General features: G+C 51.8%; 35 non-coding genes and 1 pseudogene across 35 annotated transcripts; all 36 read right to left on the bottom strand.

Annotated features, from left to right (window-relative positions):
- Positions 1 to 3: 3 nt before the first annotated feature.
- LOC146042636 (U1 spliceosomal RNA) lies at positions 4 to 167 on the bottom strand. The gene has a single exon (XR_014463952.1). It is a non-coding gene; the product is annotated as a U1 spliceosomal RNA (small nuclear RNA).
- A 509-nt stretch (positions 168 to 676) lies between these two features.
- LOC146042493 (U1 spliceosomal RNA) lies at positions 677 to 840 on the bottom strand. The gene has a single exon (XR_014463893.1). It is a non-coding gene; the product is annotated as a U1 spliceosomal RNA (small nuclear RNA).
- Positions 841 to 1,374: 534 nt separating this feature from the next.
- On the bottom strand, positions 1,375 to 1,538 carry LOC146041792 (U1 spliceosomal RNA). Its single transcript, XR_014463592.1, has one exon. It is a non-coding gene; the product is annotated as a U1 spliceosomal RNA (small nuclear RNA).
- Positions 1,539 to 3,149: 1,611 nt separating this feature from the next.
- Positions 3,150 to 3,313, bottom strand: LOC146043810 (U1 spliceosomal RNA). The gene has a single exon (XR_014464774.1). It is a non-coding gene; the product is annotated as a U1 spliceosomal RNA (small nuclear RNA).
- Positions 3,314 to 3,830: 517 nt separating this feature from the next.
- Positions 3,831 to 3,994, bottom strand: LOC146042757 (U1 spliceosomal RNA). The gene has a single exon (XR_014464005.1). It is a non-coding gene; the product is annotated as a U1 spliceosomal RNA (small nuclear RNA).
- A 534-nt stretch (positions 3,995 to 4,528) lies between these two features.
- On the bottom strand, positions 4,529 to 4,692 carry LOC146042631 (U1 spliceosomal RNA). Its single transcript, XR_014463950.1, has one exon. It is a non-coding gene; the product is annotated as a U1 spliceosomal RNA (small nuclear RNA).
- Positions 4,693 to 5,226: 534 nt separating this feature from the next.
- Positions 5,227 to 5,390, bottom strand: LOC146041784 (U1 spliceosomal RNA). The gene has a single exon (XR_014463589.1). It is a non-coding gene; the product is annotated as a U1 spliceosomal RNA (small nuclear RNA).
- A 517-nt stretch (positions 5,391 to 5,907) lies between these two features.
- Positions 5,908 to 6,071, bottom strand: LOC146041776 (U1 spliceosomal RNA). The gene has a single exon (XR_014463587.1). It is a non-coding gene; the product is annotated as a U1 spliceosomal RNA (small nuclear RNA).
- A 534-nt stretch (positions 6,072 to 6,605) lies between these two features.
- LOC146043799 (U1 spliceosomal RNA) lies at positions 6,606 to 6,769 on the bottom strand. Its single transcript, XR_014464773.1, has one exon. It is a non-coding gene; the product is annotated as a U1 spliceosomal RNA (small nuclear RNA).
- Positions 6,770 to 7,295: 526 nt separating this feature from the next.
- LOC146042622 (U1 spliceosomal RNA) lies at positions 7,296 to 7,459 on the bottom strand. Its single transcript, XR_014463947.1, has one exon. It is a non-coding gene; the product is annotated as a U1 spliceosomal RNA (small nuclear RNA).
- Positions 7,460 to 7,993: 534 nt separating this feature from the next.
- LOC146041768 (U1 spliceosomal RNA) lies at positions 7,994 to 8,157 on the bottom strand. Its single transcript, XR_014463583.1, has one exon. It is a non-coding gene; the product is annotated as a U1 spliceosomal RNA (small nuclear RNA).
- A 534-nt stretch (positions 8,158 to 8,691) lies between these two features.
- LOC146043678 (U1 spliceosomal RNA) lies at positions 8,692 to 8,855 on the bottom strand. The gene has a single exon (XR_014464675.1). It is a non-coding gene; the product is annotated as a U1 spliceosomal RNA (small nuclear RNA).
- Positions 8,856 to 9,388: 533 nt separating this feature from the next.
- On the bottom strand, positions 9,389 to 9,552 carry LOC146041762 (U1 spliceosomal RNA). The gene has a single exon (XR_014463582.1). It is a non-coding gene; the product is annotated as a U1 spliceosomal RNA (small nuclear RNA).
- A 534-nt stretch (positions 9,553 to 10,086) lies between these two features.
- Positions 10,087 to 10,250, bottom strand: LOC146041748 (U1 spliceosomal RNA). The gene has a single exon (XR_014463575.1). It is a non-coding gene; the product is annotated as a U1 spliceosomal RNA (small nuclear RNA).
- A 538-nt stretch (positions 10,251 to 10,788) lies between these two features.
- Positions 10,789 to 10,952, bottom strand: LOC146044173 (U1 spliceosomal RNA). Its single transcript, XR_014464840.1, has one exon. It is a non-coding gene; the product is annotated as a U1 spliceosomal RNA (small nuclear RNA).
- Positions 10,953 to 11,486: 534 nt separating this feature from the next.
- On the bottom strand, positions 11,487 to 11,650 carry LOC146042616 (U1 spliceosomal RNA). Its single transcript, XR_014463945.1, has one exon. It is a non-coding gene; the product is annotated as a U1 spliceosomal RNA (small nuclear RNA).
- Positions 11,651 to 12,184: 534 nt separating this feature from the next.
- On the bottom strand, positions 12,185 to 12,348 carry LOC146043667 (U1 spliceosomal RNA). The gene has a single exon (XR_014464664.1). It is a non-coding gene; the product is annotated as a U1 spliceosomal RNA (small nuclear RNA).
- A 542-nt stretch (positions 12,349 to 12,890) lies between these two features.
- LOC146041740 (U1 spliceosomal RNA) lies at positions 12,891 to 13,054 on the bottom strand. The gene has a single exon (XR_014463572.1). It is a non-coding gene; the product is annotated as a U1 spliceosomal RNA (small nuclear RNA).
- Positions 13,055 to 13,588: 534 nt separating this feature from the next.
- Positions 13,589 to 13,752, bottom strand: LOC146043656 (U1 spliceosomal RNA). Its single transcript, XR_014464653.1, has one exon. It is a non-coding gene; the product is annotated as a U1 spliceosomal RNA (small nuclear RNA).
- A 542-nt stretch (positions 13,753 to 14,294) lies between these two features.
- Positions 14,295 to 14,458, bottom strand: LOC146042594 (U1 spliceosomal RNA). The gene has a single exon (XR_014463940.1). It is a non-coding gene; the product is annotated as a U1 spliceosomal RNA (small nuclear RNA).
- Positions 14,459 to 14,992: 534 nt separating this feature from the next.
- Positions 14,993 to 15,156, bottom strand: LOC146043324 (U1 spliceosomal RNA). Its single transcript, XR_014464323.1, has one exon. It is a non-coding gene; the product is annotated as a U1 spliceosomal RNA (small nuclear RNA).
- Positions 15,157 to 15,694: 538 nt separating this feature from the next.
- Positions 15,695 to 15,858, bottom strand: LOC146041621 (U1 spliceosomal RNA). Its single transcript, XR_014463517.1, has one exon. It is a non-coding gene; the product is annotated as a U1 spliceosomal RNA (small nuclear RNA).
- A 534-nt stretch (positions 15,859 to 16,392) lies between these two features.
- On the bottom strand, positions 16,393 to 16,556 carry LOC146044360 (U1 spliceosomal RNA). Its single transcript, XR_014464875.1, has one exon. It is a non-coding gene; the product is annotated as a U1 spliceosomal RNA (small nuclear RNA).
- Positions 16,557 to 17,090: 534 nt separating this feature from the next.
- Positions 17,091 to 17,254, bottom strand: LOC146043645 (U1 spliceosomal RNA). Its single transcript, XR_014464642.1, has one exon. It is a non-coding gene; the product is annotated as a U1 spliceosomal RNA (small nuclear RNA).
- Positions 17,255 to 17,792: 538 nt separating this feature from the next.
- On the bottom strand, positions 17,793 to 17,956 carry LOC146041732 (U1 spliceosomal RNA). Its single transcript, XR_014463567.1, has one exon. It is a non-coding gene; the product is annotated as a U1 spliceosomal RNA (small nuclear RNA).
- A 534-nt stretch (positions 17,957 to 18,490) lies between these two features.
- On the bottom strand, positions 18,491 to 18,654 carry LOC146042449 (U1 spliceosomal RNA). The gene has a single exon (XR_014463877.1). It is a non-coding gene; the product is annotated as a U1 spliceosomal RNA (small nuclear RNA).
- Positions 18,655 to 19,196: 542 nt separating this feature from the next.
- Positions 19,197 to 19,360, bottom strand: LOC146041724 (U1 spliceosomal RNA). Its single transcript, XR_014463566.1, has one exon. It is a non-coding gene; the product is annotated as a U1 spliceosomal RNA (small nuclear RNA).
- A 534-nt stretch (positions 19,361 to 19,894) lies between these two features.
- Positions 19,895 to 20,058, bottom strand: LOC146042589 (U1 spliceosomal RNA). The gene has a single exon (XR_014463929.1). It is a non-coding gene; the product is annotated as a U1 spliceosomal RNA (small nuclear RNA).
- Positions 20,059 to 20,600: 542 nt separating this feature from the next.
- LOC146043722 (U1 spliceosomal RNA) lies at positions 20,601 to 20,764 on the bottom strand. The gene has a single exon (XR_014464719.1). It is a non-coding gene; the product is annotated as a U1 spliceosomal RNA (small nuclear RNA).
- Positions 20,765 to 21,290: 526 nt separating this feature from the next.
- LOC146041671 (U1 spliceosomal RNA) lies at positions 21,291 to 21,454 on the bottom strand. Its single transcript, XR_014463537.1, has one exon. It is a non-coding gene; the product is annotated as a U1 spliceosomal RNA (small nuclear RNA).
- Positions 21,455 to 21,988: 534 nt separating this feature from the next.
- On the bottom strand, positions 21,989 to 22,152 carry LOC146041718 (U1 spliceosomal RNA). The gene has a single exon (XR_014463564.1). It is a non-coding gene; the product is annotated as a U1 spliceosomal RNA (small nuclear RNA).
- A 542-nt stretch (positions 22,153 to 22,694) lies between these two features.
- On the bottom strand, positions 22,695 to 22,858 carry LOC146041711 (U1 spliceosomal RNA). The gene has a single exon (XR_014463562.1). It is a non-coding gene; the product is annotated as a U1 spliceosomal RNA (small nuclear RNA).
- Positions 22,859 to 23,361: 503 nt separating this feature from the next.
- LOC146045000 (U1 spliceosomal RNA) lies at positions 23,362 to 23,516 on the bottom strand (annotated as a pseudogene).
- A 542-nt stretch (positions 23,517 to 24,058) lies between these two features.
- LOC146042443 (U1 spliceosomal RNA) lies at positions 24,059 to 24,222 on the bottom strand. Its single transcript, XR_014463876.1, has one exon. It is a non-coding gene; the product is annotated as a U1 spliceosomal RNA (small nuclear RNA).
- A 542-nt stretch (positions 24,223 to 24,764) lies between these two features.
- Positions 24,765 to 24,928, bottom strand: LOC146041705 (U1 spliceosomal RNA). Its single transcript, XR_014463561.1, has one exon. It is a non-coding gene; the product is annotated as a U1 spliceosomal RNA (small nuclear RNA).
- Positions 24,929 to 25,470: 542 nt separating this feature from the next.
- Positions 25,471 to 25,634, bottom strand: LOC146042587 (U1 spliceosomal RNA). The gene has a single exon (XR_014463928.1). It is a non-coding gene; the product is annotated as a U1 spliceosomal RNA (small nuclear RNA).
- Positions 25,635 to 25,940: the final 306 nt, after the last annotated feature.

Below are 25,940 nucleotides of genomic sequence, written 5' to 3'. Positions count from 1 at the left end.
GATCAGGGGAAAGCGCGAACGCAGTCCCCCACTACCACAAATTATGCAGTCGAGTTTCCCGCATTTGGGGAAATCGCAGGGGTCAACACACCCGGAGTACAATGGATGAGCCTCGCCCTGGGAGAACCACCTTCGTGATCATGGTATCTCCCCTGCCAGGTAAGTATGAGTTGGACTAGGGCTCAGGAGGGCCGCAGCTCGGGCACACCCCCTTTGGCTGAAGGAGATTTACCTGAGGCAGCACAAGCGACTCCCACCTGGGGACAAAATACCGCAAGGAGGCCACATCTATTAACATTGAGGTGGTAAAGTGCCTATTCCTGACGCATCCCCCCAAACTATACCCACAACTAGTGCAAATCATTCCCAGAGCACACGGATTTGCATATTGTGTTGTCATTCAAGCAGTCGGCATGCAACAGCTGGAGGCCTCCTTGGCAACGCAAGTGAGTGTGGGTCCTGCAGCGACCTCTACTGGTTGTATATGCAAAGCACACTACAAGGCACAAGCAAAGTAAAAACAAGGAAGCATATGCAGCCAGAACACAGAGTGTAAGCTAATGGCGCAGCTTAAGGGGCGCGTGGGCAGGGCTAAGAGTGATGAAAGGATGGAAGGAAGGAAAGCAAGCCTAATGGAGGTACTAGGTACAAAGGGCTGACTTTTACCAGAGCTGATCAGGGGAAAGCGCGAACGCAGTCCCCCACTACCACAAATTATGCAGTCGAGTTTCCCACATTTGGGGAAATCGCAGGGGTCAACACACCCGGAGTACAATGGATGAGCCTCGCCCTGGGAGAACCACCTTCGTGATCATGGTATCTCCCCTGCCAGGTAAGTATGAGTTGGACTAGGGCTCAGGAGGGCCGCAGCTCGGGCACACCCCCTTTGGCTGAAGGAGATTTACCTGAGGCAGCACAAGCGACTCCCACCTGGGGACAAAATACCGCAAGGAGGCCACATCTATTAACATTGAGGTGGTAAAGTGCCTATTCCTGACGCATCCCCCCAAACTATACCCACAACTAGTGCAAATCATTCCCAGAGCACACGGATTTGCATATTGTGTTGTCATTCAAGCAGTCGGCATGCAACAGCTGGAGGCCTCCTTGGCAACGCAAGTGAGTGTGGGTCCTGCAGCGACCTCTACTGGTTGTATATGCAAAGCACACTACAAGGCACAAGCAAAGTAAAAACAAGGAAGCATATGCAGCCAGCACACAGCAGTAGAGATCAGAGCAGAACACAGAGTGTAAGCTAATGGCGCAGCTTAAGGGGCGCGTGGGCAGGGCTAAGAGTGATGAAAGGATGGAAGGAAGGAAAGCAAGCCTAATGGAGGTACTAGGTACAAAGGGCTGACTTTTACCAGAGCTGATCAGGGGAAAGCGCGAACGCAGTCCCCCACTACCACAAATTATGCAGTCGAGTTTCCCGCATTTGGGGAAATCGCAGGGGTCAACACACCCGGAGTGCAATGGATGAGCCTCGCCCTGGGAGAACCACCTTCGTGATCATGGTATCTCCCCTGCCAGGTAAGTATGAGTTGGACTAGGGCTCAGGAGGGCCGCAGCTCGGGCACACCCCCTTTGGCTGAAGGAGATTTACCTGAGGCAGCACAAGCGACTCCCACCTGGGGACAAAATACCGCAGGGAGGCCACATCTATTAACATTGAGGTGGTAAAGTGCCTATTCCTGACGCATCCTTCCAAACTATACCCACAACTAGTGCAAATCATTCTCAGAGCACACGGATTTGCATATTGTGTTGTCATTCAAGCAGTCGGCATGCAACAGCTGGAGGCCTCCTTGGCAACGCAAGTGAGTGTGGGTCCTGCAGCGACCTCTACTGGTTGTATATGCAAAGCACACTACAAGGCACAAGCAAAGTAAAAACAAGGAAGCATATGCAGCCAGCACACAGCAGTAGAGATCAGAGCAGAACACAGAGTGTAAGCTAATGGCGCAGCTTAAGGGGCGCGTGGGCAGGGCTAAGAGTGATGAAAGGATGGAAGGAAGGAAAGCAAACCTAATGGAGGTACTAGGTACTAGGGATGGGTAATCATATGATGTTTCATCGGTAACATCGGATTTATGGTTCCAATGTTCGATGTTTAACCCTGCAATGTTGAGGATCCAATGTTTCATCACCATCGCAAGATTTCTCCCCCCGATGTTTTTCACAATCTTCCAATGTTTTTTTCTTTTGTGTTTGCAGCCAGCTCACTCTCTCCTTGATTTATATTCATTAAAAACTTAAGAGACTGATAAAAAAAACATTAACAAACATGACAGTATCACTGCTGGCTGGGCTTTCATATGTGTGTGTGGCTGTGTGCTGCTGCTGTGGTTGGTAGCTGACAGTGAAAGACAGTCTGGCCAGCCATTCAGCAGCAGCACACAGGACAGCCCCACCCCTGCCTCACTGCAACTGGTGCTGATAGTGACTCACTGGTTGCTATGATGGCTGGCTGGATGCAGCTATTGGGAAAATTTGGGGGCCAGTTTGAAAGTATGCTGGACTGGAGTCTCCCCTTCCCCAAGTTCTATTATTCCCCTCCCAGTTTTTATTTTGATTTATCCACCTGTATTGTGAGGCCCATAATTTATGTACCTCAATAGTAGATTCCTATTTTGCTACAAAGAGTTTTTTTCAATGTACTATGTGATTGTTCTATGTAGTATGTTCTATGTTGCACTGTGTGTACAGTTTTTTTGATATTTTCTATGATCAACATAAGTTATTAGCCTGTTGCTACAGTTAAAAATCTAGGTAAAAATAGCAGATTGTGAGTTGTTGTAATAAAGTTTTGATAGTTAACGCTTCATGTTTTTTTCCTTCAGTAACAAATTTGATTTACCACAAAACATGAATCATATATCCATTGTGTGTGTATAACTGTAAGCCTCCAACAAGATAAACTTAATAGAGGGATTATTTATCATTTCAGAAGCTTATTAGTGTATTATATGCTTTGGTAACCAGTTTATTTAAAAAATATCGAAACATCGGTTAACATCGGGTTCACAGTACCAATGTTTAGGTCTAAATGATGTTTTGCAACCAATGTTGAAAAACATCATTTGATCGATGTTTTCTTTCGATGTCCCATCCCTACTAGGTACAAAGGGCTGACTTTTACCAGAGCTGATCAGGGGAAAGCGCGAACGCAGTCCCCCACTACCACAAATTATGCAGTCGAGTTTCCTGCATTTGGGGAAATCGCAGGGGTCAACACACCCGGAGTGCAATGGATGAGCCTCGCCCTGGGAGAACCACCTTCGTGATCATGGTATCTCCCCTGCCAGGTAAGTATGAGTTGGACTAGGGCTCAGGAGGGCCGCAGCTCGGGCACACCCCCTTTGGCTGAAGGAGATTTACCTGAGGCAGCACAAGCGACTCCCACCTGGGGACAAAATACCGCAGGGAGGCCACATCTATTAACATTGAGGTGGTAAAGAGGAAAAGTGCCTATTCCTGACGCATCCCCCCAAACTATACCCACAACTAGTGCAAATCATTCCCAGAGCACACGGATTTGCATATTGTGTTGTCATTCAAGCAGTCGGCATGCAACAGCTGGAGGCCTCCTTGGCAACGCAAGTGAGTGTGGGTCCTGCAGCGACCTCTACTGGTTGTATATGCAAAGCACACTACAAGGCACAAGCAAAGTAAAAACAAGGAAGCATATGCAGCCAGAACACAGAGTGTAAGCTAATGGCGCAGCTTAAGGGGCACGTGGGCAGGGCTAAGAGTGATGAAATGATGGAAGGAAGGAAAGCAAGCCTAATGGAGGTACTAGGTACAAAGGGCTGACTTTTACCAGAGCTGATCAGGGGAAAGCGCGAACGCAGTCCCCCACTACCACAAATTATGCAGTCGAGTTTCCCGCATTTGGGGAAATCGCAGGAGTCAACACACCCGGAGTGCAATGGATGAGCCTCGCCCTGGGAGAACCACCTTCGTGATCATGGTATCTCCCCTGCCAGGTAAGTATGAGTTGGACTAGGGCTCAGGAGGGCCGCAGCTCGGGCACACCCCCTTTGGCTGAAGGAGATTTACCTGAGGCAGCACAAGCGACTCCCACCTGGGGACAAAATACCGCAAGGAGGCCACATCTATTAACATTGAGGTGGTAAAGTGCCTATTCCTGACGCATCCCCCCAAACTATACCCACAACTAGTGCAAATCATTCCCAGAGCACACGGATTTGCATATTGTGTTGTCATTCAAGCAGTCGGCATGCAACAGCTGGAGGCCTCCTTGGCAACGCAAGTGAGTGTGGGTCCTGCAGCGACCTCTACTGGTTGTATATGCAAAGCACACTACAAGGCACAAGCAAAGTAAAAACAAGGAAGCATATGCAGCCAGCACACAGCAGTAGAGATCAGAGCAGAACACAGAGTGTAAGCTAATGGCGCAGCTTAAGGGGCGCGTGGGCAGGGCTAAGAGTGATGAAAGGATGGAAGGAAGGAAAGCAAGCCTAATGGAGGTACTAGGTACAAAGGGCTGACTTTTACCAGAGCTGATCAGGGGAAAGCGCGAACGCAGTCCCCCACTACCACAAATTATGCAGTCGAGTTTCCCGCATTTGGGGAAATCGCAGGGGTCAACACACCCGGAGTACAATGGATGAGCCTCGCCCTGGGAGAACCACCTTCGTGATCATGGTATCTCCCCTGCCAGGTAAGTATGAGTTGGACTAGGGCTCAGGAGGGCCGCAGCTCGGGCACACCCCCTTTGGCTGAAGGAGATTTACCTGAGGCAGCACAAGCGACTCCCACCTGGGGACAAAATACCGCAAGGAGGCCACATCTATTAACATTGAGGTGGTAAAGTGCCTATTCCTGACGCATCCCCCCAAACTATACCCACAACTAGTGCAAATCATTCCCAGAGCACACGGATTTGCATATTGTGTTGTCATTCAAGCAGTCGGCATGCAACAGCTGGAGGCCTCCTTGGCAACGCAAGTGAGTGTGGGTCCTGCAGCGACCTCTACTGGTTGTATATGCAAAGCACACTACAAGGCACAAGCAAAGTAAAAACAAGGAAGCATATGCAGCCAGCACACAGCAGTAGAGATCAGAGCAGAACACAGAGTGTAAGCTAATGGCGCAGCTTAAGGGGCGCATGGGCAGGGCTAAGAGTGATGAAAGGATGGAAGGAAGGAAAGCAAGCCTAATGGAGGTACTAGGTACAAAGGGCTGACTTTTACCAGAGCTGATCAGGGGAAAGCGCGAACGCAGTCCCCCACTACCACAAATTATGCAGTCGAGTTTCCCGCATTTGGGGAAATCGCAGGGGTCAACACACCCGGAGTGCAATGGATGAGCCTCGCCCTGGGAGAACCACCTTCGTGATCATGGTATCTCCCCTGCCAGGTAAGTATGAGTTGGACTAGGGCTCAGGAGGGCCGCAGCTCGGGCACACCCCCTTTGGCTGAAGGAGATTTACCTGAGGCAGCACAAGCGACTCCCACCTGGGGACAAAATACCGCAGGGAGGCCACATCTATTAACATTGAGGTGGTAAAGTGGAAAAGTGCCTATTCCTGACGCATCCCCCCAAACTATACCCACAACTAGTGCAAATCATTCCCAGAGCACACGGATTTGCATATTGTGTTGTCATTCAAGCAGTCGGCATGCAACAGCTGGAGGCCTCCTTGGCAACGCAAGTGAGTGTGGGTCCTGCAGCGACCTCTACTGGTTGTATATGCAAAGCACACTACAAGGCACAAGCAAAGTAAAAACAAGGAAGCATATGCAGCCAGAACACAGAGTGTAAGCTAATGGCGCAGCTTAAGGGGCACGTGGGCAGGGCTAAGAGTGATGAAATGATGGAAGGAAGGAAAGCAAGCCTAATGGAGGTACTAGGTACAAAGGGCTGATTTTTACCAGAGCTGATCAGGGGAAAGCGCGAACGCAGTCCCCCACTACCACAAATTATGCAGTCGAGTTTCCCGCATTTGGGGAAATCGCAGGGGTCAACACACCCGGAGTGCAATGGATGAGCCTCGCCCTGGGAGAACCACCTTCGTGATCATGGTATCTCCCCTGCCAGGTAAGTATGAGTTGGACTAGGGCTCAGGAGGGCCGCAGCTCGGGCACACCCCCTTTGGCTGAAGGAGATTTACCTGAGGCAGCACAAGCGACTCCCACCTGGGGACAAAATACCGCAAGGAGGCCACATCTATTAACATTGAGGTGGTAAAGTGCGTATTCCTGACGCATCCCCCCAAACTATACCCACAACTAGTGCAAATCATTCCCAGAGCACACGGATTTGCATATTGTGTTGTCATTCAAGCAGTCGGCATGCAACAGCTGGAGGCCTCCTTGGCAACGCAAGTGAGTGTGGGTCCTGCAGCGACCTCTACTGGTTGTATATGCAAAGCACACTACAAGGCACAAGCAAAGTAAAAACAAGGAAGCATATGCAGCCAGCACACAGCAGTAGAGATCAGAGCAGAACACAGAGTGTAAGCTAATGGCGCAGCTTAAGGGGCGCATGGGCAGGGCTAAGAGTGATGAAAGGATAGAAGGAAGGAAAGCAAGCCTAATGGAGGTACTAGGTACAAAGGGCTGACTTTTACCAGAGCTGATCAGGGGAAAGCGCGAACGCAGTCCCCCACTACCACAAATTATGCAGTCGAGTTTCCTGCATTTGGGGAAATCGCAGGGGTCAACACACCCGGAGTGCAATGGATGAGCCTCGCCCTGGGAGAACCACCTTCGTGATCATGGTATCTCCCCTGCCAGGTAAGTATGAGTTGGACTAGGGCTCAGGAGGGCCGCAGCTCGGGCACACCCCCTTTGGCTGAAGGAGATTTACCTGAGGCAGCACAAGCGACTCCCACCTGGGGACAAAATACCGCAAGGAGGCCACATCTATTAACATTGAGGTGGTAAAGTGCCTATTCCTGACGCATCCCCCCAAACTATACCCACAACTAGTGCAAATCATTCCCAGAGCACACGGATTTGCATATTGTGTTGTCATTCAAGCAGTCGGCATGCAACAGCTGGAGGCCTCCTTGGCAACGCAAGTGAGTGTGGGTCCTGCAGCGACCTCTACTGGTTGTATATGCAAAGCACACTACAAGGCACAAGCAAAGTAAAAACAAGGAAGCATATGCAGCCAGCACACAGCAGTAGAGATCAGAGCAGAACACAGAGTGTAAGCTAATGGCGCAGCTTAAGGGGCGCGTGGGCAGGGCTAAGAGTGATGAAAGGAAGGAAAGCAAGCCTAATGGAGGTACTAGGTACAAAGGGCTGACTTTTACCAGAGCTGATCAGGGGAAAGCGCGAACGCAGTCCCCCACTACCACAAATTATGCAGTCGAGTTTCCCGCATTTGGGGAAATCGCAGGGGTCAACACACCCGGAGTACAATGGATGAGCCTCGCCCTGGGAGAACCACCTTCGTGATCATGGTATCTCCCCTGCCAGGTAAGTATGAGTTGGACTAGGGCTCAGGAGGGCCGCAGCTCGGGCACACCCCCTTTGGCTGAAGGAGATTTACCTGAGGCAGCACAAGCGACTCCCACCTGGGGACAAAATACCGCAAGGAGGCCACATCTATTAACATTGAGGTGGTAAAGTGCCTATTCCTGACGCATCCCCCCAAACTATACCCACAACTAGTGCAAATCATTCCCAGAGCACACGGATTTGCATATTGTGTTGTCATTCAAGCAGTCGGCATGCAACAGCTGGAGGCCTCCTTGGCAACGCAAGTGAGTGTGGGTCCTGCAGCGACCTCTACTGGTTGTATATGCAAAGCACACTACAAGGCACAAGCAAAGTAAAAACAAGGAAGCATATGCAGCCAGCACACAGCAGTAGAGATCAGAGCAGAACACAGAGTGTAAGCTAATGGCGCAGCTTAAGGGGCGCGTGGGCAGGGCTAAGAGTGATGAAAGGATGGAAGGAAGGAAAGCAAACCTAATGGAGGTACTAGGTACAAAGGGCTGACTTTTACCAGAGCTGATCAGGGGAAAGCGCGAACGCAGTCCCCCACTACCACAAATTATGCAGTCGAGTTTCCCGCATTTGGGGAAATCGCAGGGGTCAACACACCCGGAGTGCAATGGATGAGCCTCGCCCTGGGAGAACCACCTTCGTGATCATGGTATCTCCCCTGCCAGGTAAGTATGAGTTGGACTAGGGCTCAGGAGGGCCGCAGCTCGGGCACACCCCCTTTGGCTGAAGGAGATTTACCTGAGGCAGCACAAGCGACTCCCACCTGGGGACAAAATACCGCAAGGAGGCCACATCTATTAACATTGAGGTGGTAAAGTGCCTATTCCTGACGCATCCCCCCAAACTATACCCACAACTAGTGCAAATCATTCCCAGAGCACACGGATTTGCATATTGTGTTGTCATTCAAGCAGTCGGCATGCAACAGCTGGAGGCCTCCTTGGCAACGCAAGTGAGTGTGGGTCCTGCAGCGACCTCTACTGGTTGTATATGCAAAGCACACTACAAGGCACAAGCAAAGTAAAAACAAGGAAGCATATGCAGCCAGCACACAGCAGTAGAGATCAGAGCAGAACACAGAGTGTAAGCTAATGGCGCAGCTTAAGGGGCGCGTGGGCAGGGCTAAGAGTGATGAAAGGATGGAAGGAAGGAAAGCAAGCCTAATGGAGGTACTAGGTACAAAGGGCTGACTTTTACCAGAGCTGATCAGGGGAAAGCGCGAACGCAGTCCCCCACTACCACAAATTATGCAGTTGAGTTTCCCGCATTTGGGGAAATCGCAGGGGTCAACACACCCGGAGTGCAATGGATGAGCCTCGCCCTGGGAGAACCACCTTCGTGATCATGGTATCTCCCCTGCCAGGTAAGTATGAGTTGGACTAGGGCTCAGGAGGGCCGCAGCTCGGGCACACCCCCTTTGGCTGAAGGAGATTTACCTGAGGCAGCACAAGCGACTCCCACCTGGGGACAAAATACCGCAAGGAGGCCACATCTATTAACATTGAGGTGGTAAAGTGCCTATTCCTGACGCATCCCCCCAAACTATACCCACAACTAGTGCAAATCATTCCCAGAGCACACGGATTTGCATATTGTGTTGTCATTCAAGCAGTCGGCATGCAACAGCTGGAGGCCTCCTTGGCAACGCAAGTGAGTGTGGGTCCTGCAGCGACCTCTACTGGTTGTATATGCAAAGCACACTACAAGGCACAAGCAAAGTAAAAACAAGGAAGCATATGCAGCCAGCACACAGCAGTAGAGATCAGAGCAGAACACAGAGTGTAAGCTAATGGCGCAGCTTAAGGGGCGCGTGGGCAGGGCTAAGAGTGATGAAAGGATGGAAGGAAGGAAAGCAAGCCTAATGGAGGTACTAGGTACAAAGATTGACTTTTACCAGAGCTGATCAGGGGAAAGCGCGAACGCAGTCCCCCACTACCACAAATTATGCAGTCGAGTTTCCCGCATTTGGGGAAATCGCAGGGGTCAACACACCCGGAGTGCAATGGATGAGCCTCGCCCTGGGAGAACCACCTTCGTGATCATGGTATCTCCCCTGCCAGGTAAGTATGAGTTGGACTAGGGCTCAGGAGGGCCGCAGCTCGGGCACACCCCCTTTGGCTGAAGGAGATTTACCTGAGGCAGCACAAGCGACTCCCACCTGGGGACAAAATACCGCAAGGAGGCCACATCTATTAACATTGAGGTGGTAAAGTGCCTATTCCTGACGCATCCCCCCAAACTATACCCACAACTAGTGCAAATCATTCCCAGAGCACACGGATTTGCATATTGTGTTGTCATTCAAGCAGTCGGCATGCAACAGCTGGAGGCCTCCTTGGCAACGCAAGTGAGTGTGGGTCCTGCAGCGACCTCTACTGGTTGTATATGCAAAGCACACTACAAGGCACAAGCAAAGTAAAAACAAGGAAGCATATGCAGCCAGCACACAGCAGTAGAGATCAGAGCAGAACACAGAGTGTAAGCTAATGGCGCAGCTTAAGGGGCGCATGGGCAGGGCTAAGAGTGATGAAAGGATAGAAGGAAGGAAAGCAAGCCTAATGGAGGTACTAGGTACAAAGGGCTGACTTTTACCAGAGCTGATCAGGGGAAAGCGCGAACGCAGTCCCCCACTACCACAAATTATGCAGTCGAGTTTCCCGCATTTGGGGAAATCGCAGGGGTCAACACACCCGGAGTGCAATGGATGAGCCTCGCCCTGGGAGAACCACCTTCGTGATCATGGTATCTCCCCTGCCAGGTAAGTATGAGTTGGACTAGGGCTCAGGAGGGCCGCAGCTCGGGCACACCCCCTTTGGCTGAAGGAGATTTACCTGAGGCAGCACAAGCGACTCCCACCTGGGGACAAAATACCGCAAGGAGGCCACATCTATTAACATTGAGGTGGTAAAGTGCCTATTCCTGACGCATCCCCCCAAACTATACCCACAACTAGTGCAAATCATTCCCAGAGCACACGGATTTGCATATTGTGTTGTCATTCAAGCAGTCGGCATGCAACAGCTGGAGGCCTCCTTGGCAACGCAAGTGAGTGTGGGTCCTGCAGCGACCTCTACTGGTTGTATATGCAAAGCACACTACAAGGCACAAGCAAAGTAAAAACAAGGAAGCATATGCAGCCAGCACACAGCAGTAGAGATCAGAGCAGAACACAGAGTGTAAGCTAATGGCGCAGCTTAAGGGGCGCGTGGGCAGGGCTAAGAGTGATGAAAGGATGGATGGAAGGAAGGAAAGCAAGCCTAATGGAGGTACTAGGTACAAAGGGCTGACCTTTACCAGAGCTGATCAGGGGAAAGCGCGAACGCAGTCCCCCACTACCACAAATTATGCAGTCGAGTTTCCCGCATTTGGGGAAATCGCAGGGGTCAACACACCCGGAGTGCAATTGATGAGCCTCGCCCTGGGAGAACCACCTTCGTGATCATGGTATCTCCCCTGCCAGGTAAGTATGAGTTGGACTAGGGCTCAGGAGGGCCGCAGCTCGGGCACACCCCCTTTGGCTGAAGGAGATTTACCTGAGGCAGCACAAGCGACTCCCACCTGGGGACAAAATACCGCAAGGAGGCCACATCTATTAACATTGAGGTGGTAAAGTGCCTATTCCTGACGCATCCCCCCAAACTATACCCACAACTAGTGCAAATCATTCCCAGAGCACACGGATTTGCATATTGTGTTGTCATTCAAGCAGTCGGCATGCAACAGCTGGAGGCCTCCTTGGCAACGCAAGTGAGTGTGGGTCCTGCAGCGACCTCTACTGGTTGTATATGCAAAGCACACTACAAGGCACAAGCAAAGTAAAAACAAGGAAGCATATGCAGCCAGCACACAGCAGTAGAGATCAGAGCAGAACACAGAGTGTAAGCTAATGGCGCAGCTTAAGGGGCGCGTGGGCAGGGCTAAGAGTGATGAAAGGATGGAAGGAAGGAAAGCAAGCCTAATGGAGGTACTAGGTACAAAGGGCTGACTTTTACCAGAGCTGATCAGGGGAAAGCGCGAACGCAGTCCCCCACTACCACAAATTATGCAGTCGAGTTTCCCGCATTTGGGGAAATCGCAGGGGTCAACACACCCGGAGTACAATGGATGAGCCTCGCCCTGGGAGAACCACCTTCGTGATCATGGTATCTCCCCTGCCAGGTAAGTATGAGTTGGACTAGGGCTCAGGAGGGCCGCAGCTCGGGCACACCCCCTTTGGCTGAAGGAGATTTACCTGAGGCAGCACAAGCGACTCCCACCTGGGGACAAAATACCGCAAGGAGGCCACATCTATTAACATTGAGGTGGTAAAGTGCCTATTCCTGACGCATCCCCCCAAACTATACCCACAACTAGTGCAAATCATTCCCAGAGCACACGGATTTGCATATTGTGTTGTCATTCAAGCAGTCGGCATGCAACAGCTGGAGGCCTCCTTGGCAACGCAAGTGAGTGTGGGTCCTGCAGCGACCTCTACTGGTTGTATATGCAAAGCACACTACAAGGCACAAGCAAAGTAAAAACAAGGAAGCATATGCAGCCAGCACACAGCAGTAGAGATCAGAGCAGAACACAGAGTGTAAGCTAATGGCGCAGCTTAAGGGGCGCGTGGGCAGGGCTAAGAGTGATGAAAGGATGGAAGGAAGGAAAGCAAGCCTAATGGAGGTACTAGGTACAAAGGGCTGACTTTTACCAGAGCTGATCAGGGGAAAGCGCGAACGCAGTCCCCCACTACCACAAATTATGCAGTTGAGTTTCCCGCATTTGGGGAAATCGCAGGGGTCAACACACCCGGAGTGCAATGGATGAGCCTCGCCCTGGGAGAACCACCTTCGTGATCATGGTATCTCCCCTGCCAGGTAAGTATGAGTTGGACTAGGGCTCAGGAGGGCCGCAGCTCGGGCACACCCCCTTTGGCTGAAGGAGATTTACCTGAGGCAGCACAAGCGACTCCCACCTGGGGACAAAATACCGCAGGGAAGCCACATCTATTAACATTGAGGTGGTAAAGTGGAAAAGTGCCTATTCCTGACGCATCCCCCCAAACTATACCCACAACTAGTGCAAATCATTCCCAGAGCACACGGATTTGCATATTGTGTTGTCATTCAAGCAGTCGGCATGCAACAGCTGGAGGCCTCCTTGGCAACGCAAGTGAGTGTGGGTCCTGCAGCGACCTCTACTGGTTGTATATGCAAAGCACACTACAAGGCACAAGCAAAGTAAAAACAAGGAAGCATATGCAGCCAGCACACAGCAGTAGAGATCAGAGCAGAACACAGAGTGTAAGCTAATGGCGCAGCTTAAGGGGCGCGTGGGCAGGGCTAAGAGTGATGAAAGGATGGAAGGAAGGAAAGCAAGCCTAATGGAGGTACTAGGTACAAAGGGCTGACTTTTACCAGAGCTGATCAGGGGAAAGCGCGAACGCAGTCCCCCACTACCACAAATTATGCAGTCGAGTTTCCCGCATTTGGGGAAATCGCAGGGGTCAACACACCCGGAGTGCAATGGATGAGCCTCGCCCTGGGAGAACCACCTTCGTGATCATGGTATCTCCCCTGCCAGGTAAGTATGAGTTGGACTAGGGCTCAGGAGGGCCGCAGCTCGGGCACACCCCCTTTGGCTGAAGGAGATTTACCTGAGGCAGCACAAGCGACTCCCACCTGGGGACAAAATACCGCAAGGAGGCCACATCTATTAACATTGAGGTGGTAAAGTGCCTATTCCTGACGCATCCCCCCAAACTATACCCACAACTAGTGCAAATCATTCCCAGAGCACACGGATTTGCATATTGTGTTGTCATTCAAGCAGTCGGCATGCAACAGCTGGAGGCCTCCTTGGCAACGCAAGTGAGTGTGGGTCCTGCAGCGACCTCTACTGGTTGTATATGCAAAGCACACTACAAGGCACAAGCAAAGTAAAAACAAGGAAGCATATGCAGCCAGCACACAGCAGTAGAGATCAGAGCAGAACACAGAGTGTAAGCTAATGGCGCAGCTTAAGGGGCGCGTGGGCAGGGCTAAGAGTGATGAAAGGATGGAAGGAAGGAAAGCAAGCCTAATGGAGGTACTAGGTACAAAGGGCTGACTTTTACCAGAGCTGATCAGGGGAAAGCGCGAACGCAGTCCCCCACTACCACAAATTATGCAGTTGAGTTTCCCGCATTTGGGGAAATCGCAGGGGTCAACACACCCGGAGTGCAATGGATGAGCCTCGCCCTGGGAGAACCACCTTCGTGATCATGGTATCTCCCCTGCCAGGTAAGTATGAGTTGGACTAGGGCTCAGGAGGGCCGCAGCTCGGGCACACCCCCTTTGGCTGAAGGAGATTTACCTGAGGCAGCACAAGCGACTCCCACCTGGGGACAAAATACCGCAGGGAAGCCACATCTATTAACATTGAGGTGGTAAAGTGGAAAAGTGCCTATTCCTGACGCATCCCCCCAAACTATACCCACAACTAGTGCAAATCATTCCCAGAGCACACGGATTTGCATATTGTGTTGTCATTCAAGCAGTCGGCATGCAACAGCTGGAGGCCTCCTTGGCAACGCAAGTGAGTGTGGGTCCTGCAGCGACCTTTACTGGTTGTATATGCAAAGCACACTACAAGGCACAAGCAAAGTAAAAACAAGGAAGCATATGCAGCCAGCACACAGCAGTAGAGATCAGAGCAGAACACAGAGTGTAAGCTAATGGCGCAGCTTAAGGGGCGCATGGGCAGGGCTAAGAGTGATGAAAGGATGGAAGGAAGGAAAGCAAGCCTAATGGAGGTACTAGGTACAAAGGGCTGACTTTTACCAGAGCTGATCAGGGGAAAGCGCGAACGCAGTCCCCCACTACCACAAATTATGCAGTCGAGTTTCCCGCATTTGGGGAAATCGCAGGGGTCAACACACCCGGAGTGCAATGGATGAGCCTCGCCCTGGGAGAACCACCTTCATGATCATGGTATCTCCCCTGCCAAGTAAGTATGAGTTGGACTAGGGCTCAGGAGGGCCGCAGCTCGGGCACACCCCCTTTGGCTGAAGGAGATTTACCTGAGGCAGCACAAGCGACTCCCACCTGGGGACAAAATACCGCAGGGAGGCCACATCTATTAACATTGAGGTGGTAAAGTGCCTATTCCTGACGCATCCTTCCAAACTATACCCACAACTAGTGCAAATCATTCTCAGAGCACACGGATTTGCATATTGTGTTGTCATTCAAGCAGTCGGCATGCAACAGCTGGAGGCCTCCTTGGCAACGCAAGTGAGTGTGGGTCCTGCAGCGACCTCTACTGGTTGTATATGCAAAGCACACTGCAAGGCACAAGCAAAGTAAAAACAAGGAAGCATATGCAGCCAGCACACAGCAGTAGAGATCAGAGCAGAACACAGAGTGTAAGCTAATGGCGCAGCTTAAGGGGCGCGTGGGCAGGGCTAAGAGTGATGAAAGGATGGAAGGAAGGAAAGCAAGCCTAATGGAGGTACTAGGTACAAAGGGCTGACTTTTACCAGAGCTGATCAGGGGAAAGCGCGAACACAGTCCCCCACTACCACAAATTATGCAGTCGAGTTTCCCGCATTTGGGGAAATCGCAGGGGTCAACACACCCGGAGTGCAATGGATAAGCCTCGCCCTGGGAGAACCACCTTCGTGATCATGGTATCTCCCCTGCCAGGTAAGTATGAGTTGGACTAGGGCTCAGGAGGGCCGCAGCTCGGGCACACCCCCTTTGACTGAAGGAGATTTACCTGAGGCAGCACAAGCGACTCCCACCTGGGGACAAAATACCGCAGGGAGGCCACATCTATTAACATTGAGGTGGTAAAGTGGAAAAGTGCCTATTCCTGACGCATCCCCCCAAACTATACCCACAACTAGTGCAAATCATTCCCAGAGCACACGGATTTGCATATTGTGTTGTCATTCAAGCAGTCGGCATGCAACAGCTGGAGGCCTCCTTGGCAACGCAAGTGAGTGTGGGTCCTGCAGCGACCTCTACTGGTTGTATATGCAAAGCACACTACAAGGCACAAGCAAAGTAAAAACAAGGAAGCATATGCAGCCAGCACACAGCAGTAGAGATCAGAGCAGAACACAGAGTGTAAGCTAATGGCGCAGCTTAAGGGGCGCGTGGGCAGGGCTAAGAGTGATGAAAGGATGGAAGGAAGGCAAGCCTAATGGAGATACTAGGTACAAAGGGCTGACTTTTACCAGAGCTGATCAGGGGAAAGCGCGAACGCAGTCCCCCACTACCACAAATTATGCAGTCGAGTTTCCCGCATTTGGGGAAATCGCAGGGGTCAACACACCCGGAGTGCAATGGATGAGCCTCACCCTGGGAGAACCACCTTCGTGATCATGGTATCTCCCCTGCCAGGTAAGTATGTGTTGGACTAGGGCTCAGGAGGGCCGCAGCTCGGGCACACCCCCTTTGGCTGAAGGAGATTTACCTGAGGCAGCACAAGCGACTCCCACCTGGGGACAAAATACCGCAAGGAGGCCACATCTATTAACATTGAGGTGGTAAAGTGCCTATTCCTGACGCATCCCCCCAAACTATACCCACAACTAGTGCAAATCATTCCCAGAGCACACGGATTTGCATATTGTGTTGTCATTCAAGCAGTCGGCATGCAACAGCTGGAGGCCTCCTTGGCAACGCAAGTGAGTGTGGGTCCTGCAGCGACCTCTACTGGTTGTATATGCAAAGCACACTACAAGGCACAAGCAAAGTAAAAACAAGGAAGCATATGCAGCCAGCACACAGCAGTAGAGATCAGAGCAGAACACAGAGTGTAAGCTAATGGCGCAGCTTAAGGGGCGCGTGGGCAGGGCTAAGAGTGATGAAAGGATGGAAGGAAGGAAAGCAAGCCTAATGAAGGTACTAGGTACAAAGGGCTGACTTTTACCAGAGCTGATCAGGGGAAAGCGCGAACACAGTCCCCCACTACCACAAATTATGCAGTCGAGTTTCCCGCATTTGGGGAAATCGCAGGGGTCAACACACCCGGAGTGCAATGGATGAGCCTCGCCCTGGGAGCACCACCTTCGTGGTCATGGTATCTCCCCTGCCAGGTAAGTATGAGTTGGACTAGGGCTCAGGAGGGCCGCAGCTCGGGCACACCCCCTTTGGCTGAAGGAGATTTACCTGAGGCAGCACAAGCGACTCCCACCTGGGGACAAAATACCGCAAGGAGGCCACATCTATTAACATTGAGGTGGTAAAGTGCCTATTCCTGACGCATCCCCCCAAACTATACCCACAACTAGTGCAAATCATTCCCAGAGCACACGGATTTGCATATTGTGTTGTCATTCAAGCAGTCGGCATGCAACAGCTGGAGGCCTCCTTGGCAACGCAAGTGAGTGTGGGTCCTGCAGCGACCTCTACTGGTTGTATATGCAAAGCACACTACAAGGCACAAGCAAAGTAAAAACAAGGAAGCATATGCAGCCAGCACACAGCAGTAGAGATCAGAGCAGAACACAGAGTGTAAGCTAATGGCGCAGCTTAAGGGGCGCATGGGCAGGGCTAAGAGTGATGAAAGGATGGAAGGAAGGAAAGCAAGCCTAATGGAGGTACTAGGTACAAAGGGCTGACTTTTACCAGAGCTGATCAGGGGAAAGCGCGAACGCAGTCCCCCACTACCACAAATTATGCAGTTGAGTTTCCCGCATTTGGGGAAATCGCAGGGGTCAACACACCCGGAGTGCAATGGATGAGCCTCGCCCTGGGAGAACCACCTTCGTGATCATGGTATCTCCCCTGCCAGGTAAGTATGAGTTGGACTAGGGCTCAGGAGGGCCGCAGCTCGGGCACACCCCCTTTGACTGAAGGAGATTTACCTGAGGCAGCACAAGCGACTCCCACCTGGGGACAAAATACCGCAGGGAGGCCACATCTATTAACATTGAGGTGGTAAAGTGGAAAAGTGCCTATTCCTGACGCATCCCCCCAAACTATACCCACAACTAGTGCAAATCATTCCCAGAGCACACGGATTTGCATATTGTGTTGTCATTCAAGCAGTCGGCATGCAACAGCTGGAGGCCTCCTTGGCAACGCAAGTGAGTGTGGGTCCTGCAGCGACCTCTACTGGTTGTATATGCAAAGCACACTACAAGGCACAAGCAAAGTAAAAACAAGGAAGCATATGCAGCCAGCACACAGCAGTAGAGATCAGAGCAGAACACAGAGTGTAAGCTAATGGCGCAGCTTAAGGGGCGCGTGGGCAGGGCTAAGAGTGATGAAAGGATGGAAGGAAGGCAAGCCTAATGGAGATACTAGGTACAAAGGGCTGACTTTTACCAGAGCTGATCAGGGGAAAGCGCGAACGCAGTCCCCCACTACCACAAATTATGCAGTCGAGTTTCCCGCATTTGGGGAAATCGCAGGGGTCAACACACCCGGAGTGCAATGGATGAGCCTCGCCCTGGGAGAACCACCTTCGTGATCATGGTATCTCCCCTGCCAGGTAAGTATGTGTTGGACTAGGGCTCAGGAGGGCCGCAGCTCGGGCACACCCCCTTTGGCTGAAGGAGATTTACCTGAGGCAGCACAAGCGACTCCCACCTGGGGACAAAATACCGCAAGGAGGCCACATCTATTAACATTGAGGTGGTAAAGTGCCTATTCCTGACGCATCCCCCCAAACTATACCCACAACTAGTGCAAATCATTCCCAGAGCACACGGATTTGCATATTGTGTTGTCATTCAAGCAGTCGGCATGCAACAGCTGGAGGCCTCCTTGGCAACGCAAGTGAGTGTGGGTCCTGCAGCGACCTCTACTGGTTGTATATGCAAAGCACACTACAAGGCACAAGCAAAGTAAAAACAAGGAAGCATATGCAGCCAGCACACAGCAGTAGAGATCAGAGCAGAACACAGAGTGTAAGCTAATGGCGCAGCTTAAGGGGCGCGTGGGCAGGGCTAAGAGTGATGAAAGGATGGAAGGAAGGAAAGCAAGCCTAATGGAGGTACTAGGTACAAAGGGCTGACTTTTACCAGAGCTGATCAGGGGAAAGCGCGAACGCAGTCCCCCACTACCACAAATTATGCAGTCGAGTTTCCCGCATTTGGGGAAATCGCAGGGGTCAACACACCCAGAGTGCAATGGATGAGCCTCGCCCTGGGAGAACCACCTTCGTGATCATGGTATCTCCCCTGCCAGGTAAGTATGAGTTGGACTAGGGCTCAGGAGGGCCGCAGCTCGGGCACACCCCCTTTGGCTGAAGGAGATTTACCTGAGGCAGCACAAGCGACTCCCACCTGGGGACAAAATACCGCAGGGAGGCCACATCTATTAACATTGAGGTGGTAAAGTGGAAAAGTGCCTATTCCTGACGCATCCCCCCAAACTATACCCACAACTAGTGCAAATCATTCCCAGAGCACACGGATTTGCATATTGTGTTGTCATTCAAGCAGTCGGCATGCAACAGCTGGAGGCCTCCTTGGCAACGCAAGTGAGTGTGGGTCCTGCAGCGACCTCTACTGGTTGTATATGCAAAGCACACTACAAGGCACAAGCAAAGTAAAAACAAGGAAGCATATGCAGCCAGCACACAGCAGTAGAGATCAGAGCAGAACACAGAGTGTAAGCTAATGGCGCAGCTTAAGGGGCGCGTGGGCAGGGCTAAGAGTGATGAAAGGATGGAAGGAAGGAAAGCAAGCCTAATGGAGGTACTAGGTACAAAGGGCTGACTTTTACCAGAGCTGATCAGGGGAAAGCGCGAACGCAGTCCCCCACTACCACAAATTATGCAGTCGAGTTTCCCGCATTTGGGGAAATCGCAGGGGTCAACACACCCGGAGTGCAATGGATGAGCCTCGCCCTGGGAGAACCACCTTCGTGATCATGGTATCTCCCCTGCCAGGTAAGTATGAGTTGGACTAGGGCTCAGGAGGGCCGCAGCTCGGGCACACCCCCTTTGGCTGAAGGAGATTTACCTGAGGCAGCACAAGCGACTCCCACCTGGGGACAAAATACCGCAAGGAGGCCACATCTATTAACATTGAGGTGGTAAAGTGCCTATTCCTGACGCATCCCCCCAAACTATACCCACAACTAGTGCAAATCATTCCCAGAGCACACGGATTTGCATATTGTGTTGTCATTCAAGCAGTCGGCATGCAACAGCTGGAGGCCTCCTTGGCAACGCAAGTGAGTGTGGGTCCTGCAGCGACCTCTACTGGTTGTATATGCAAAGCACACTACAAGGCACAAGCAAAGTAAAAACAAGGAAGCATATGCAGCCAGCACACAGCAGTAGAGATCAGAGCAGAACACAGAGTGTAAGCTAATGGCGCAGCTTAAGGGGCGCGTGGGCAGGGCTAAGAGTGATGAAAGGATGGAAGGAAGGAAAGCAAGCCTAATGGAGGTACTAGGTACAAAGGGCTGACTTTTACCAGAGCTGATCAGGGGAAAGCGCGAACGCAGTCCCCCACTACCACAAATTATGCAGTCGAGTTTCCCGCATTTGGGGAAATCGCAGGGGTCAACACACCCAGAGTGCAATGGATGAGACTCGCCCTGGGAGAACCACCTTCGTGATCATGGTATCTCCCCTGCCAGGTAAGTATGAGTTGGACTAGGGCTCAGGAGGGCCGCAGCTCGGGCACACCCCCTTTGGCTGAAGGAGATTTACCTGAGGCAGCACAAGCGACTCCCACCTGGGGACAAAATACCGCAGGGAGGCCACATCTATTAACATTGAGGTGGTAAAGTGGAAAAGTGCCTATTCCTGACGCATCCCCCCAAACTATACCCACAACTAGTGCAAATCATTCCCAGAGCACACGGATTTGCATATTGTGTTGTCATTCAAGCAGTCGGCATGCAACAGCTGGAGGCCTCCTTGGCAACGCAAGTGAGTGTGGGTCCTGCAGCGACCTCTACTGGTTGTATATGCAAAGCACACTACAAGGCACAAGCAAAGTAAAAACAAGGAAGCATATGCAGCCAGCACACAGCAGTAGAGATCAGAGCAGAACACAGAGTGTAAGCTAATGGCGCAGCTTAAGGGGCGCGTGGGCAGGGCTAAGAGTGATGAAAGGATGGAAGGAAGGAAAGCAAGCCTAATGGAGGTACTAGGTACAAAGGGCTGACTTTTACCAGAGCTGATCAGGGGAAAGCGCGAACGCAGTCCCCCACTACCACAAATTATGCAGTCGAGTTTCCCGCATTTGGGGAAATCGCAGGGGTCAACACACCCGGAGTGCCATGGATGAGCCTCGCCCTGGGAGAACCACCTTCGTGATCATGGTATCTCCCCTGCCAGGTAAGTATGAGTTGGACTAGGGCTCAGGAGGGCCGCAGCTCGGGCACACCCCCTTTGGCTGAAGGAGATTTACCTGAGGCAGCACAAGCGACTCCCACCTGGGGACAAAATACCGCAGGGAGGCCACATATATTAACATTGAGGTGGTAAAGTGCCTATTCCTGACGCATCCTTCCAAACTATACCCACAACTAGTGCAAATCATTCTCAGAGCACACGGATTTGCATATTGTGTTGTCATTCAAGCAGTCGGCATGCAACAGCTAAAGGCCTCCTTGGCAACGCAAGTGAGTGTGGGTCCTGCAGCGACCTCTACTGGTTGTATATGCAAAGCACACTACAAGGCACAAGCAAAGTAAAAACAAGGAAGCATATGCAGCCAGCACACAGCAGTAGAGATCAGAGCAGAACACAGAGTGTAAGCTAATGGCGCAGCTTAAGGGGCGCATGGGCAGGGCTAAGAGTGATGAAAGGATGGAAAGCAAGCCTAATGGAGGTACTAGGTACAAAGGGCTGACCTTTACCAGAGCTGATCAGGGGAAAGCGCGAACGCAGTCCCCCACTACCACAAATTATGCAGTCGAGTTTCCCGCATTTGGGGAAATCGCAGGGGTCAACACACCCGGAGTGCAATGGATGAGCCTCGCCCTGGGAGAACCACCTTCATGATCATGGTATCTCCCCTGCCAGGTAAGTATGAGTTGGATTAGGGCTCAGGAGGGCCGCAGCTCGGGCACACCCCCTTTGGCTGAAGGAGATTTACCTGAGGCAGCACAAGCGACTCCCACCTGGGGACAAAATACCGCAGGGAGGCCACATCTATTAACATTGAGGTGGTAAAGTGCCTATTCCTGACGCATCCCCCCAAACTATACCCACAACTAGTGCAAATCATTCCCAGAGCACACGGATTTGCATATTGTGTTGTCATTCAAGCAGTCGGCATGCAACAGCTGGAGGCCTCCTTGGCAACGCAAGTGAGTGTGGGTCCTGCAGCGACCTCTACTGGTTGTATATGCAAAGCACACTACAAGGCACAAGCAAAGTAAAAACAAGGAAGCATATGCAGCCAGCACACAGCAGTAGAGATCAGAGCAGAACACAGAGTGTAAGCTAATGGCGCAGCTTAAGGGGCGCGTGGGCAGGGCTAAGAGTGATGAAAGGATGGAAGGAAGGAAAGCAAGCCTAATGGAGGTACTAGGTACAAAGGGCTGACTTTTACCAGAGCTGATCAGGGGAAAGCGCGAACGCAGTCCCCCACTACCACAAATTATGCAGTCGAGTTTCCCGCATTTGGGGAAATCGCAGGGGTCAACACACCCGGAGTGCAATGGATGAGCCTCGCCCTGGGAGAACCACCTTCGTGATCATGGTATCTCCCCTGCCAGGTAAGTATGAGTTGGACTAGGGCTCAGGAGGGCCGCAGCTCGGGCACACCCCCTTTGGCTGAAGGAGATTTACCTGAGGCAGCACAAGCGACTCCCAGCTGGGGACAAAATACCGCAGGGAGGCCACATCTATTAACATTGAGGTGGTAAAGTGGAAAAGTGCCTATTCCTGACGCATCCCCCCAAACTATACCCACAACTAGTGCAAATCATTCCCAGAGCACACGGATTTGCATATTGTGTTGTCATTCAAGCAGTCGGCATGCAACAGCTGGAGGCCTCCTTGGCAACGCAAGTGAGTGTGGGTCCTGCAGCGACCTCTACTGGTTGTATATGCAAAGCACACTACAAGGCACAAGCAAAGTAAAAACAAGGAAGCATATGCAGCCAGCACACAGCAGTAGAGATCAGAGCAGAACACAGAGTGTAAGCTAATGGCGCAGCTTAAGGGGCGCGTGGGCAGGGCTAAGAGTGATGAAAGGATGGAAGGAAGGAAAGCAAGCCTAATGGAGGTACTAGGTACAAAGGGCTGACTTTTACCAGAGCTGATCAGGGGAAAGCGCGAACGCAGTCCCCCACTACCACAAATTATGCAGTCGAGTTTCCCGCATTTGGGGAAATCGCAGGGGTCAACACACCCGGAGTGCAATGGATGAGCCTCGCCCTGGGAGAACCACCTTCGTGATCATGGTATCTCCCCTGCCAGGTAAGTATGAGTTGGACTAGGGCTCAGGAGGGCCGCAGCTCGGGCACACCCCCTTTGGCTGAAGGAGATTTACCTGAGGCAGCACAAGCGACTCCCAGCTGGGGACAAAATACCGCAGGGAGGCCACATCTATTAACATTGAGGTGGTAAAGTGGAAAAGTGCCTATTCCTGACGCATCCCCCCAAACTATACCCACAACTAGTGCAAATCATTCCCAGAGCACACGGATTTGCATATTGTGTTGTCATTCAAGCAGTCGGCATGCAACAGCTGGAGGCCTCCTTGGCAACGCAAGTGAGTGTGGGTCCTGCAGCGACCTCTACTGGTTGTATATGCAAAGCACACTACAAGGCACAAGCAAAGTAAAAACAAGGAAGCATATGCAGCCAGCACACAGCAGTAGAGATCAGAGCAGAACACAGAGTGTAAGCTAATGGCGCAGCTTAAGGGGCGCGTGGGCAGGGCTAAGAGTGATGAAAGGATGGAAAGCAAGCCTAATGGAGGTACTATGTACAAAGGGCTGACTTTTACCAGAGCTGATCAGCGGAAAGCGCGAACGCATTTGGGGAAATCGCAGGGGTCAACACACCCGGAGTGCAATGGATGAGCCTCACCCTGGGAGAACCACCTTCGTGATCATGGTATCTCCCCTGCCAGGTAAGTATGAGTTGGACTAGGGCTCAGGAGGGCCGCAGCTCGGGCACACCCCCTTTGGCTGAAGGAGATTTACCTGAGGCAGCACAAGCAACTCCCACCTGGGGACAAAATACCGCAGGGAGGCCACATCTATTAACATTGAGGTGGTAAAGTGGAAAAGTGCCTATTCCTGACGCATCCCCCCAAACTATACCCACAACTAGTGCAAATCATTCCCAGAGCACACGGATTTGCATATTGTGTTGTCATTCAAGCAGTCGGCATGCAACAGCTGGAGGCCTCCTTGGCAACGCAAGTGAGTGTGGGTCCTGCAGCGACCTCTACTAGTTGTATATGCAAAGCACACTACAAGGCACAAGCAAAGTAAAAACAAGGAAGCATATGCAGCCAGCACACAGCAGTAGAGATCAGAGCAGAACACAGAGTGTAAGCTAATGGCGCAGCTTAAGGGGCGCGTGGGCAGGGCTAAGAGTGATGAAAGGATGGAAGCAAGGAAAGCAAGCCTAATGGAGGTACTAGGTACAAAGGGCTGACTTTTACCAGAGCTGATCAGGGGAAAGCGCGAACGCAGTCCCCCACTACCACAAATTATGCAGTCGAGTTTCCCGCATTTGGGGAAATCGCAGGGGTCAACACACCCAGAGTGCAATGGATGAGCCTCGCCCTGGGAGAACCACCTTCGTGATCATGGTATCTCCCCTGCCAGGTAAGTATGAGTTGGACTAGGGCTCAGGAGGGCCGCAGCTCGGGCACACCCCCTTTGGCTGAAGGAGATTTACCTGAGGCAGCACAAGCGACTCCCACCTGGGGACAAAATACCGCAGGGAGGCCACATCTATTAACATTGAGGTGGTAAAGTGGAAAAGTGCCTATTCCTGACGCATCCCCCCAAACTATACCCACAACTAGTGCAAATCATTCCCAGAGCACACGGATTTGCATATTGTGTTGTCATTCAAGCAGTCGGCATGCAACAGCTGGAGGCCTCCTTGGCAACGCAAGTGAGTGTGGGTCCTGCAGCGACCTCTACTGGTTGTATATGCAAAGCACACTACAAGGCACAAGCAAAGTAAAAACAAGGAAGCATATGCAGCCAGCACACAGCAGTAGAGATCAGAGCAGAACACAGAGTGTAAGCTAATGGCGCAGCTTAAGGGGCGCGTGGGCAGGGCTAAGAGTGATGAAAGGATGGAAGGAAGGAAAGCAAGCCTAATGGAGGTACTAGGTACAAAGGGCTGACTTTTACCAGAGCTGATCAGGGGAAAGCGCGAACGCAGTCCCCCACTACCACAAATTATGCAGTCGAGTTTCCCGCATTTGGGGAAATCGCAGGGGTCAACACACCCGGAGTGCAATGGATGAGCCTCGCCCTGGGAGAACCACCTTCGTGATCATGGTATCTCCCCTGCCAGGTAAGTATGAGTTGGACTAGGGCTCAGGAGGGCCGCAGCTCGGGCACACCCCCTTTGGCTGAAGGAGATTTACCTGAGGCAGCACAAGCGACTCCCACCTGGGGACAAAATACCGCAGGGAGGCCACATCTATTAACATTGAGGTGGTAAAGTGGAAAAGTGCCTATTCCTGACGCATCCCCCCAAACTATACCCACAACTAGTGCAAATCATTCCCAGAGCACACGGATTTGCATATTGTGTTGTCATTCAAGCAGTCGGCATGCAACAGCTGGAGGCCTCCTTGGCAACGCAAGTGAGTGTGGGTCCTGCAGCGACCTCTACTGGTTGTATATGCAAAGCACACTACAAGGCACAAGCAAAGTAAAAACAAGGAAGCATATGCAGCCAGCACACAGCAGTAGAGATCAGAGCAGAACACAGAGTGTAAGCTAATGGCGCAGCTTAAGGGGCGCGTGGGCAGGGCTAAGAGTGATGAAAGGATGGAAGGAAGGAAAGCAAGCCTAATGGAGGTACTAGGTACAAAGGGCTGACTTTTACCAGAGCTGATCAGGGGAAAGCGCGAACGCAGTCCCCCACTACCACAAATTATGCAGTCGAGTTTCCCGCATTTGGGGAAATCGCAGGGGTCAACACACCCAGAGTGCAATGGATGAGACTCGCCCTGGGAGAACCACCTTCGTGATCATGGTATCTCCCCTGCCAGGTAAGTATGAGTTGGACTAGGGCTCAGGAGGGCCGCAGCTCGGGCACACCCCCTTTGGCTGAAGGAGATTTACCTGAGGCAGCACAAGCGACTCCCACCTGGGGACAAAATACCGCAGGGAGGCCACATCTATTAACATTGAGGTGGTAAAGTGGAAAAGTGCCTATTCCTGACGCATCCCCCCAAACTATACCCACAACTAGTGCAAATCATTCCCAGAGCACACGGATTTGCATATTGTGTTGTCATTCAAGCAGTCGGCATGCAACAGCTGGAGGCCTCCTTGGCAACGCAAGTGAGTGTGGGTCCTGCAG

The sequence above is a fragment of the Crinia signifera genome, chromosome 1 (genome assembly GCF_055691185.1).
Source record: "Crinia signifera chromosome 1, ASM5569118v1, whole genome shotgun sequence".
Classification (NCBI taxonomy): domain Eukaryota; kingdom Metazoa; phylum Chordata; class Amphibia; order Anura; family Myobatrachidae; genus Crinia; species Crinia signifera.
The sequence above is the reverse complement of the archived record's forward strand: the minus strand, read 5'-3'. Positions and strand labels throughout refer to the sequence as shown.